The sequence below is a fragment of the Orbicella franksi genome, chromosome 2, assembly GCF_964199315.1.
Source record: "Orbicella franksi chromosome 2, jaOrbFran1.1, whole genome shotgun sequence".
Lineage (NCBI taxonomy): Eukaryota > Metazoa > Cnidaria > Anthozoa > Scleractinia > Merulinidae > Orbicella > Orbicella franksi.
In genome coordinates, this window is record NC_138146.1 from 19,291,360 (window position 1) to 19,302,506 (window position 11,147).

At 38.9% G+C, this 11,147-nt stretch overlaps 1 long non-coding RNA gene across 1 annotated transcript; it reads right to left on the minus strand.

The window, feature by feature from the left end:
* Positions 1-488: 488 nt before the first annotated feature.
* On the minus strand, positions 489-7,492 carry LOC145478472 (uncharacterized). The gene is made up of 3 exons (XR_014048268.1): positions 7,433-7,492; positions 7,265-7,324; positions 489-1,259 (listed from the first exon to the last, which is right to left on the minus strand). It is a non-coding gene; the product is annotated as an uncharacterized LOC145478472 (long non-coding RNA).
* Between the last annotated feature and the right edge of the window lie 3,655 nt (positions 7,493-11,147).

Sequence of the window (11,147 nt, forward strand, 5' to 3'; positions counted from 1 at the left end):
TCAAAAAGGACAGAATTTCCTGGTGGTGCCAGCGATAAATATTATTTATTCAGATCATATGATTGTTTTGTACAATCCCAGAACTTTGAATTGGTTGATTATATTGAGTCTCTATTCTAATAAGGAAGTCTTTCCAAATCTCCTTTTCAACCTACAAATTGCAGTTTTGATATTTGATATTACTATTAAGCCTGTTCCTCCTTCTTACATATGTATGGGCAAAAATCAGGAAGTCCAACAAGGGTTTCAAGGAGGAAATACAGTAAAAACATAAAATATAACCAAATGAAATGTTATCCACTTTGAAACTACATGTAATTTACTGGATGAGCCAATGAGAGCATTTTAAATTATTTACATGTCTGTGGTATTTCAAGATTAAATGCAGAACTTGGTTTATATCAAGGAATGCAATGATCAACTCAAAACTAATCCTTAACCTGGGGAACCCTGGGATATAAATCACGACAAGGGTGGAGAGTGGGGGGGGGGGGGGGGTTGAGGAATACATTACAGTATGTCCCATTCTGAGGTGCACAAAGGAACAACTGTCAAGTTGCCAGCCACAAAGAAAAAAAGTGGACAAGTACCATTAAGTAGTTTGTCTAGTGTAAAAGCATTGATGCTTTGAGAACCTGTCAAGCCATTACGAAAAGGTAGTAATCAGTGACTGATCAGTAATGGTCTGATTCAACTGGTTTACTTTTGGTGAAGTTTGTGTTGAGGCTGCTTGAAGAACATCATGTGGGTTCTGTTGAGATCAAGAAATACTGTAGTAACTACTGTAGGGGTGAGTAGTTGTTGGTATAAGCTGAGTAGTGTCTGTTCTTAGTTAGTTTGGTGGTCACTTATTGAAAGAGTGTTGTACTATAGGTTTTAATTTGAATGGAGTTAGTTCAGTAGTTTGGTCTAGTTATTATTTGTTTTGAAAGATACAGTAAAAAAGGGAACCTTCCTATTTTCTCCATTTATTCCCTGAACTTTCCCTGATTTTGATTTGGATCCTATAATAATAGTGCATAAATTAAAAGTGGTGCATTTTAATTCTTTCTCTGCTGTAGAATTTGATGACTTGGGTACCCTGTAGGAATGCCCTTGGGGGAATCCCTTGTAGGAAATAGGTCAAGTTTTGATTTGATCATTGCATAAGAACACAAGTGTTTACCGGGTTCTGGATTGCAAAAAAAAAATCATCACTCTAGAATAAGCTTGTGGATAGTATCCTCCACCTGTCTTGTCCTCAGGTATTTTGTCTTTAGCTGTTCAAAAGAAGAAATAGAACAATTTAGATACTGTGCAAATCTCTATGGTGTAGTGGCATAACACCAGGTGAAATGGTCCCCAGGTTAAGATTAGAGGCCTTCCCAAAGTCCTTGAGTTATGATGTTGAACACAGCACTTTACTCAAACAGTAACTTACTTCACCAAGGATTATAAATGGTTACCAACAACCTACAGTGGAACCCTGTGAATAGTCACCAACAGGCCATGACAATTTGGCCGTATTAACGAGTTGACCGAATTAATGGGGTAGGGTCAAATTTCATGCCTGGTCTGAAGTGAGTAACGTCTTAAACAGAAGTAACAGATATTAATATTACAATTGCACTTCTGAACCACTGTTCTTTTATAAACATTTGGAATGCAGATAGAATTTTAAAAAACTTCAAACTGAAACTTCAATCAGTTCATACAATATTTAGATTGGAAAGATGAACATAACCCTCACCCAGATGATCACACCATACAAACTACTGATAATCCTAGGTTTAATCCATTTACTATATAACTGGCCGAGTAGCCGTTTAAACAGGGTAAGATTGTAAGGGATTATAGAGGTTGGGATTTCAAAATGTGGTAGTTGGCTGTATTAAAGGGCTGGCTGCATTTATAGATGGGTTTTCTAAGAGAAAAATGTATTGGGCATTTCGTTAGGACAAAAAAATGTTGCACAATAACAAGGTGACTGCAAGGTGGAGTTCCACTGTACTACAACAACATAACGAAATGGCAATAACTACGGGATTAAGAATAATTTGAGTTCCGTGCAAGACTTATCAAACATGTACATTATACATGTAGTCACTATAACCTATACAATCTAATGATTAACTCAAGGTAATGATCCCCCTAAGAAAATAGCAATTAAATTTCATTGCTGTTAACAAGTATTGAAGGTAGTGACACTCCAATAGTAAAGCCCTGGCCAAATGGACCCGCAAGTACTGTAGAGGAAAGCTCAAAACTTGGGTCTACTTGCAATTTCGTTTGGCCAGGCCTTGGGTGCACTTGCGTTGACCTGCAATGACTTGCGCTCACTTTGGTCAAGATCAAATTTGCATGCAAGTCAATGCAAGTTTTCACAGTTGGGCTACGCACTGTCGTCAGCTACATTGTATCACATGTGATCGCTGATGGAAAACAAATATACATGTCTGACTTCACATGACTTAAAGCAACCAATCAGCAAAAACCATTTGCCAGGCAAACAGTTGGAAGAGCATAAACAATGGTGTGACAACAGGCGAATTTTTTTTGTCTCACGCTTCACGCTTGTGGGCACATTTCGCTTTCTGCCCTGCTAATCCACCTGTTCTGCAGGCTACATGATCCTTAACGTATGTACTTTGTCAAATATTTTTGCAAAAGGGGAATTCGTGAGAAACACTAAAAAGCAAGCCCAACCAACCCGCTCCAAACTTATTTACCAATTCTGACAGGGGTTTCATATCGGCAGTGAGAGACTGATCCAAGTTTTCACTCACAATACTTTCAAGACGGACAGCTGGACACAAAGCTTATGAAGGCTCACTCTTCTTTCACGTATTCATCAAACACCTTTTCCTGATTGCAGTTGCCTCTTGTTCACACACCGCAGCTAGTTTCCACCTGTTCCACTACTCATCACCATTTTGAATTTGTCAAACAAACTTGAAAACTTCAGCCTAAATTTCTTAAGTTGTAAACCAAACTTACCACATGCACAATGCATTACACTGTCCCCTTAAGTTTCATGGGAATCTTTCAAATCTACATATCCTTTGAGGTATCATGGTAGGTGGAGTTTTTCGAAAAATGCGAAAAATCTTTCTTTTGCTGTTCAAACTGAGAAGACTGACTGAGATAAATATTTTGCAAAAGGAATGGAGAGAAAAACTATTTTTGAATCTCATTAACCTCTCACGTTGACACCTATAATTAAAATTCACCACCAGTTGTCACATGTAATGCAAATTGCGGTGTGATATTTAATTTGTGCACGCGAACTGTTCTCAATCTGGTAGTTTCATTGCAACTTAGCTTTCGTTCTTGTCAAATTTTCTTTTTGTCAGTACAAAAACGCAAGAAAACTTCTTGCCCATTTTTGTCTTCGAAGAAACCGAAGAGGCGAAAATCTGATGGAACCCACAGGTTCAGCGTTGAACAAGATCTTTGGCTCTGAGCGACCGTGGGTCGCACTGTAACCAAGAAGAATGGTTGAAGGAACTTGCAGACACTAGTCCAGCCAATGAAGCTGAAGGACAAAATACAACAAGTGCTAGTTGCATGAAAATGCGATTCCGACATGAGAATGTCAAGCGCAGATGTAGATGTAGACGATGTAGACCTCAAGATTTCCTCTTTTTGGCTTCACCAGGCATGGTTTCAAAAAATGTCTGGAGAATGGAGAAGCCTAAACTCGAGCAACATAATACCAATGCCACTGACGAAATCTTCTTAGTAAAAGAAATCCCAGCAGTTTAAATACAACCCTGTATAAAGCTCTTGGTAGTTTGTCGCTTCTCGGGCAACTTCAATGCGATGGGTTTCCGTGGCAGAATTGTGGACGTCTGCTTATTTCAAGTTGTCATAACCCATTGTTGTGGTAAACTGACCCATGCAGACATCTGTCAGTGCATAGGGGATTTTTAGCACTTAATACCAATCTCATAAAAAGTTTTTCGTCTGCAAATGAGGATGAACATTTTTAGTTCGTTTACGCGCATCTTCTGACGGAATTGGCTGCAAATCAGCAGGTATGTTTCAGGATACCTCCTTCAAAAAAGAGTGTCAGGCTTTGTTCAATTTCGCTTCTGTTTCAAAGTTATGGCTTCTTTCATGGAAGGAAACGTCCGCATTGAAAATATCAAATTTTAGGAGGGTGTAGAAAAAAAAAACACATCTGGAAAATCACCAACACCCTTTTTGAGGGTGATGAGGGTGTGAGAAAACATTTCCGATGTTAATTGCGCAGCTCCAATAATTCATGTGTGGAGGTGACCCAGTTTAAGCGAGGCGGTGTTTCTGGGTATTTTTTTTAATATCAATGTGACAATAACTGTTTAGAAAATTTCAAAGATAGGCTTGTATTCTATAACTATTAAGCTTTCAGAAAATGTATAGGTTGATGGGGTTTTCTTTCAAAGCGCCAGCGTAAGAGTGTGATTTCCAAACACTGTCAATCCACCTACCATGATTAGATACCTTAACATTGTTCAAAGAGGAGGGATTTACAGTGTACTTGAGGACGGTGCCTACTAAATACAAAAGTTTTTGCACCAGGTTAGGACCAATGAGAAAAAGTAGATCTTTGCGAGGGCTATTGGAATCCACAAAGAAAAAAGGGGCTAGCCACGCATTTTTTCGAGATAATTAGCCTTGAATCTCAACAAAAATGCTGACATCAGCATTTTCTGAAAAACGATGGAAAGGGTATTTCTTCACAGATTTCCTTTGAATTCGTCTTTACAAACAGAAAAGCAAACACGTTTATCAAGATCTTAAAACTGCATTGTAAATGGTAACATAAAAACCATTTTTGGTTTGTTTTTAATAACAAAATCATTGCAACAGCACTTTTAGCATCTCTGACAGCCTTCTTCTGGTTCAGCCAAAATACAGTCTAAATACCTTTTGCTCACAACCAGAAACTAATCACGTGTTGAATAGGCTTGCCACTTCCATTTCATAACATAAAATGTTGGAGTAACCACACGTCTTTTAAAGTTATTGATCTTTTTTGAAAACTTTTACGGTGCCCACTACATTTTTTCCTGTCACCTCCCCTGTAAGTAAAACATTTGCGTATTTTGCACTTGTTTTGCGTGCACACTACGCCATCTGCAGGTACATGTTTACAGTTGGCTTTTAGTGTAATTTTCGACAGATAACAGATGGGTTTTCAGCTGGAAGACGTTAACATTTAGTGGTTTGCAATATGCTGCTATTTTGGTGTTCCTGGTTTAAGTGCGGGTTCATTAAACTTGATTTGGTCACAGTACAAAAATTTTGCTTTCTTTTAGTCATGTATTTGGTAGCGTAGTTGATTGCGTCAATGTCAACCCCAGCGTGCGCATGGCACTTAAACCATGCCTTGAGTGATGCACAGAAAGTATGCACACTAACAAATGTAGGCACCATCCTTAAAAAAAAAAGTCAAACAGTTTTAGCTTGTTGTGATTTCAATTGACATGTATCATTGTTTTAATGTACTATTTACTAAATATCTGCTTATTGTAAAGATTTCAGGGTTCAAAATAGCAATTCTCTGGTCACCAATGAGATCCAAAATCGAGTGTTTGCGACCAGACATTACCAGCAGCTTGCTGTAATAATCACCTATACTTTATGCAGGATAGAAAAAAACTGATTTTCTCAAACTTTGTCAGGAAGGAGGTTCTAAGTAACTTGTTTCAAAACTGTAACTTCTAAGTTGTTTGAATATTAATTTCTTGTTGAGACATCCCTACGTGTACATATTTAGCTTTGCAAAAAGCAAAACGCAACCCTAAAATTACACTTTTTACAAATGCTAGCAAGCCAAAATAATAAGTGTGGCTGGAAAAGCTAACCCGTAGTACTAAAACATCATCTTTTAGCAGTTATTCAGCACTGTCGGATTTCTATGTAATTTAAACCTGAATTTTCATCAAGTTTTCAAAATTAAATGCTTCGACAATGTTGTGTCCTGTCAAAATTTAGTTCAATTTCATGGACCAAATTTGTGGTACTTGGTTTTCATGTACAAGTATAAACAATTTTCCTGCTTAAAAGTATCTCTTAATCTCAGTTTTTATTGCAAACCTAGCTTGGGCAAAACAAAAAAAATTAAATTATAAAACACAAAAATTGAGACCATTTTGAAGGCTAGGCACTGATTATAAGCTAATTTCCTGGCATTTTGACCTTTCATAGCGTGATCATTTTCTCCAACATTGATCCAGAAATGTTTGCCTGTAGGTCTAATTTCTAGTAAAATTGTTTTTAGGTCTCTAAGATCAGTTACTGCAATTGAAAAAACATATCAGGCTGCAAACGAGCATTTTAAGCAGATGTTAATTTTGGATAAGAAATCATACATTTGGCAGTTGGCGACTACAAACAATACACGCAACAAATATCAGATAATAAATCAGCATCATGAAAAATCTTAGAGAAAACTAGTAGTAAGAATACATACAGTAGTTGGTGAAATTTCTTACTTTAATTTAACCTATCTTGATAAACTGAAATTGGCTGAAATGGTAACATCGTTTGCAAGCTTTGCATTGCATGTGAAAAACATTCTTAAATGTTGCTGGGTCTGAAACACCTAGAGTATTGGGGTCAGTACTTAAATAGGGTATCAAATTTTTGGTCAGGGCATTAATAGGGTAGGAAAAATTGTAGCAAAAAAAAAAATCGATTTTTCCCTTAAATAGGGTAAGGGCTTTCGGAAGTGCCCCCACCCAATTTTTCTTGGAGTACCCCCTCCCCTGTGGGCATAAGGAGAGGATCTGGTGGTTTCAAATTGACTGATACAAATATGTACATTACAAGTAAAAGCATTTCAAACAAATTAATTTCCAAAACATATATAGTAGTTTACGCATAAGTTTAATTGCCATGTGTTGTCTCATTCCAGCTAAATTACTCTACAAAATCTCATTATGATTAAACAAAGACAAATAATTCATCTGAGACAAAATTATTCACCTTCTAAGGCAGACATAGCCATTCTATTTATTTGATCTTGTCTGCTGCGTGTGTGCGTGTGGGGGGGGGGGGGGCGAGGGGGGGCAACACTCGCGAGAATACTGAAGATAACGCCGGTGGGGAGCAACACTCACGAAAATACACATATGGGGGTGGGGGTGGGGGGACATACATGATGATGTTTCATACACAACGAAGCTAACTTAGAAGCAAGCTGGAACCCGATCAAAAGGGGAAGAAATACATATCAATACAGTTAACAAGATAAATCAAATAAATCAAATACATTTTGTCTGTCCAAAAACCTTACTTGCAATTAGAGTTCAATAGATCGCCAACAAAGCTCTCCAGCTCCAAGCGCAGTTCTTCCCTGAATATACAACAGTACACTGATAAGGAGAAAGTCCTCCATACGAACAAAGCATGAAAGAAATACAAAGAAAGGTACTAAATACACAGTCAATAAGAACAAATTAACCTTTTAGTCTGCCTTTTTTCGGAGTCGTTCAGTCCGTTCAACAACCTAGAGGAACTGTTGTCGCAAAGAATGCTGGGAGCGTTCACTCATCTCGCGCGTTACCCGCGCGAGTTGGTGTCGTGACTATCCACATTTGAGACATTTGATACCTGTTTGATACCCTATTTAACATAAAAATAAAAGACTTTATTTAACCTGAAAGACCAATCAGTGATCACTGGATCACTGGTATTAACTGGCGATCAGCGTTTACATATAAATTACAGCTATTCATAAAATTGTACTTTAAAAAAACAAAAACAAAAACAAGAACATATATCTAACCGATTTTCCAAAAACATGCCCGCTATTTTGGTGCAAAGTCTTTAACACGGTGTTCATAAATTCAGACATATATTGGCACAGAATGTCCTAAACTGCTCAGGGAATTCCCTAGTTTGACTCTAAATGCTTTAGAAAGATCGACAGAAATTAGAGACGCTCGTTTTTCGACCTTTCTGGGTCATGCAGTCGTGTTCCCTTGAAATATATGTCTGGATTTATGAAAACGGTGTTAAAAGCATCAGGTGTTTTTTGATTTCTTTGTTTTTTTCATTTCATTCTTTGTTTGTTTGTTTGCTTTTTTCTTTTTTTCTGCTTTCGCTATGACAGCAGCAGCTTGTAAATCTTACCTAGCACGAAATGTAGAAACTCCTTGCCGTATGTTTCATTTATTTAGGTATTTTTTTCATTATTTATCGACCCCTCCCCCCCCCCCCCCGCCCCCTTTTCAATTTTCCTTAAGTTTAGCCCAGGCTACACTCGTCTGAATTCAGTTCGCGCGGTGACTCTGACAAGGAGCGACCGATTAGCGTTCTGTATTTGCTGTCTAAAGGAAGTCTGCCCGAGGACATCATTAAGTCCAATGAAGGCCCAAGTCTAACGATTTGCTAGTAAGCGTCGTCCATTATCGTACGTGAGGCGGGCTTGAGGAGATGTGTAAACTGTACGGGTCACATTTAGTCCCCTAACAGTAGACCGTTTGCCCTGTGGCGATAATGTTGTGCTTGCTTTAGACGGCAAAACTCTTTAGCCACATCGATTTAGGGCTTAGACGTGCAATGGACTAGACATCTCTAGCTGCTGTTGGCGTCATTTGCTCTGAACTTTGATGTAGCTAAAGACTTAGAAAAAAATCTGTTGAAATCTGGATGTGCCATTCCGCGCTCGACAAAATTGAAGTACATCCGGGACATTGCTATTTGCCAGCAAAACATGGCCACGAGGAGAGAGAAGAACATGAGTTTAAGCGCTGATCGTGAGTAGAATTTCCTTGTTTTATCAATTTTAGGCGTTCTCGGCTTAGCTAAGTATCAGAACTGTCTGTGATTCGCTAGCGCGGAAGAAATTTATTTGCGTGGCTTCCGGGCGATAATTAACGTAACGACAACATGTTGAGTGTTCGCTTACTGCTAACTATGGCCTAGTTTGTTTGAATTTCAATCGATTCTCGATGTAGGAAGCTCTTGTTCAGTCCATTTAGGACGATGCAGGCCTTTAGAAAGCAATAGATTGGCTCTCCCCCGCGGTTTTGATATCTGTACGTTCGTGTTGATTTAGACTCCAATTTCATGTTAAAAGCACTCTTAGCCTGCAGTGCAGGCGTCTTATTGGGGCGAGTTAGCGTTACAACCTTGCGACCGCCTTTTTAGACCGCCATGTTAGACCGCCATGTTAGACGGTGGGGGATGGGGGAGGGGAAAAATGAGAGGACCTCTTCCTCTTGCCTATCATTCATCCCCTTGGTAAAACTTTCTTTCTGTCCCCAGTCTTCCACTGCATGAAAAATTCAAGATGGCGGCTAAACTTTTTACGATGTGAGCGCCCGCTCGAAAAACTCTCGCCCGCTCTGCAGGCTAAAGCACTCTTAATTAAATTGTACAAGTCATGATTCAACGAAAACAAGGTGAATTTAGTCTTCCTGGCCTCAAAAGGCATACAGGAGAGTTATTTGCTGCTATTTGAGTTACGATAAGCCTCGTGGAGACCTAGCTCTAGGACAGAATTGTAGCAAGATTATCAGTGACAAGTCAAATTCTATGGCTAATGATATTTTTGGGAATCCGGTCAGATATATACTAAACATTTACATTAAAAATTTATGACCAAAACGGTTGAAAAACCATATACCCTTTGGGGCCGCATATACCTATATAGCTCATATAAAGCCTGGTTCTCGTATCCCACCGACCTACCTGCGACGTAGTCGCCGGTTGCAACTGAAAATGTTCAACGATCTGTTCCAGTGGGTCCCCGGCGCATCTGCGATGGATCACCGACGTACTCAAATTTGCGCAAAATGCAAATCAAATGGGCGCAATTTTCAACCATTCCACCTGTAAATATGGATCGAATCGGCGCTGCATCAGCAGATGACGTTCACATGAAATATTTCATCGTCGACAACCGCCGACAACCGTCGGCTTGCCTGCGAAGTTGAACTCAGCTCAATTACGCAGGCAAGCCCGTGGTGAATGCCTGGGACATATTATGATTCGACGATAAATGTTCACATATACCGTAACAGTGTCCCAGGTAGGCTTAAGGGACAACGCCGTCCCCGGGATATTTTGATCCACTTTCATTCATGCCTTCACGGATTGATATTTTAGTTGAAGCTAATCAAGAGAGCTTAAATGAAAAAAAGACATAACAAGATGGATATATTTTGCTGTCAACTAGGTTTAATGTCATATCTTAAAAAGTCCTCTTACCGCCAACTTGGCTCAAAAGGAAAACAAAAGAAAATTGGACGAAAAGAAATAAATGGAGTCCAATACAATGCAATACAATATGAAAAAAAGCGGAGTCGCTCTGCGGGGGCTGAACGCAGGCAGACTCCTTGAATTGGGCAGCAAATGTAACGGTACCTATATATGCACATGAAATGTAGTTTTTATTGACAGCCTATCTTTCTTTAGAAAACGTGTAATTGAAAAAATGTAAGACCTTGCTTAAGTTATAGAGTCTTTTTGAAATCGCTTATTAAATCTCCTCCAAGCAAAAAAAAATTGACATTTCCTTCAAGATCCGTTCTTTTCCTGTTTTTCACCTAATTGATACAAGCTAATCAAGACAGCTAAAATGAAGAAAAAAAGGCATAACAACATAGATATATTTTACGATGTGCTAAGTTCAATGTCATATCTTAAAATTTCCTCTCACCCCTAACTTGGTTCAGAAGGGAAAAAAAGAAGATTGGTCGTAAAAGAAATAAATGGAGTCCAGTACAAATATGGAAAAAAAAATAAAAAAACACACGCGGCGTCCCTCTGCGCGGACTAAACGCCATGCCCTTCCAAACCAAAGCTCGAAAATGTCACCATTATGCTACGGAAGGACTCCTTGAATTGGGTGGCAAATTTACGGGTAAAAAAAAAAAAACACGCAGTCCCTCTGCGGGGACTGTACGCCATGCCCTTCCAAACCAAAGATCGAAAATGTAACCATTGGGCTACAGGTGGACTCCTTGAATTCGGTAACAAATTTACGAGTAAAAAACAAAAAAAAACACGTAGTCCCTCTGCAAGGCCTGAATGCCATGCCCTTCCGAGCCGAAGCTCGGAAATGTAACCACTGGGCTCTAAGGGGACTCCCTGAATTGGGTAGCAAATTTAACGGTACCTACATGCACATGAAATGTAATTTTTATTGACAGCCCTATCTTTCCTTGGAA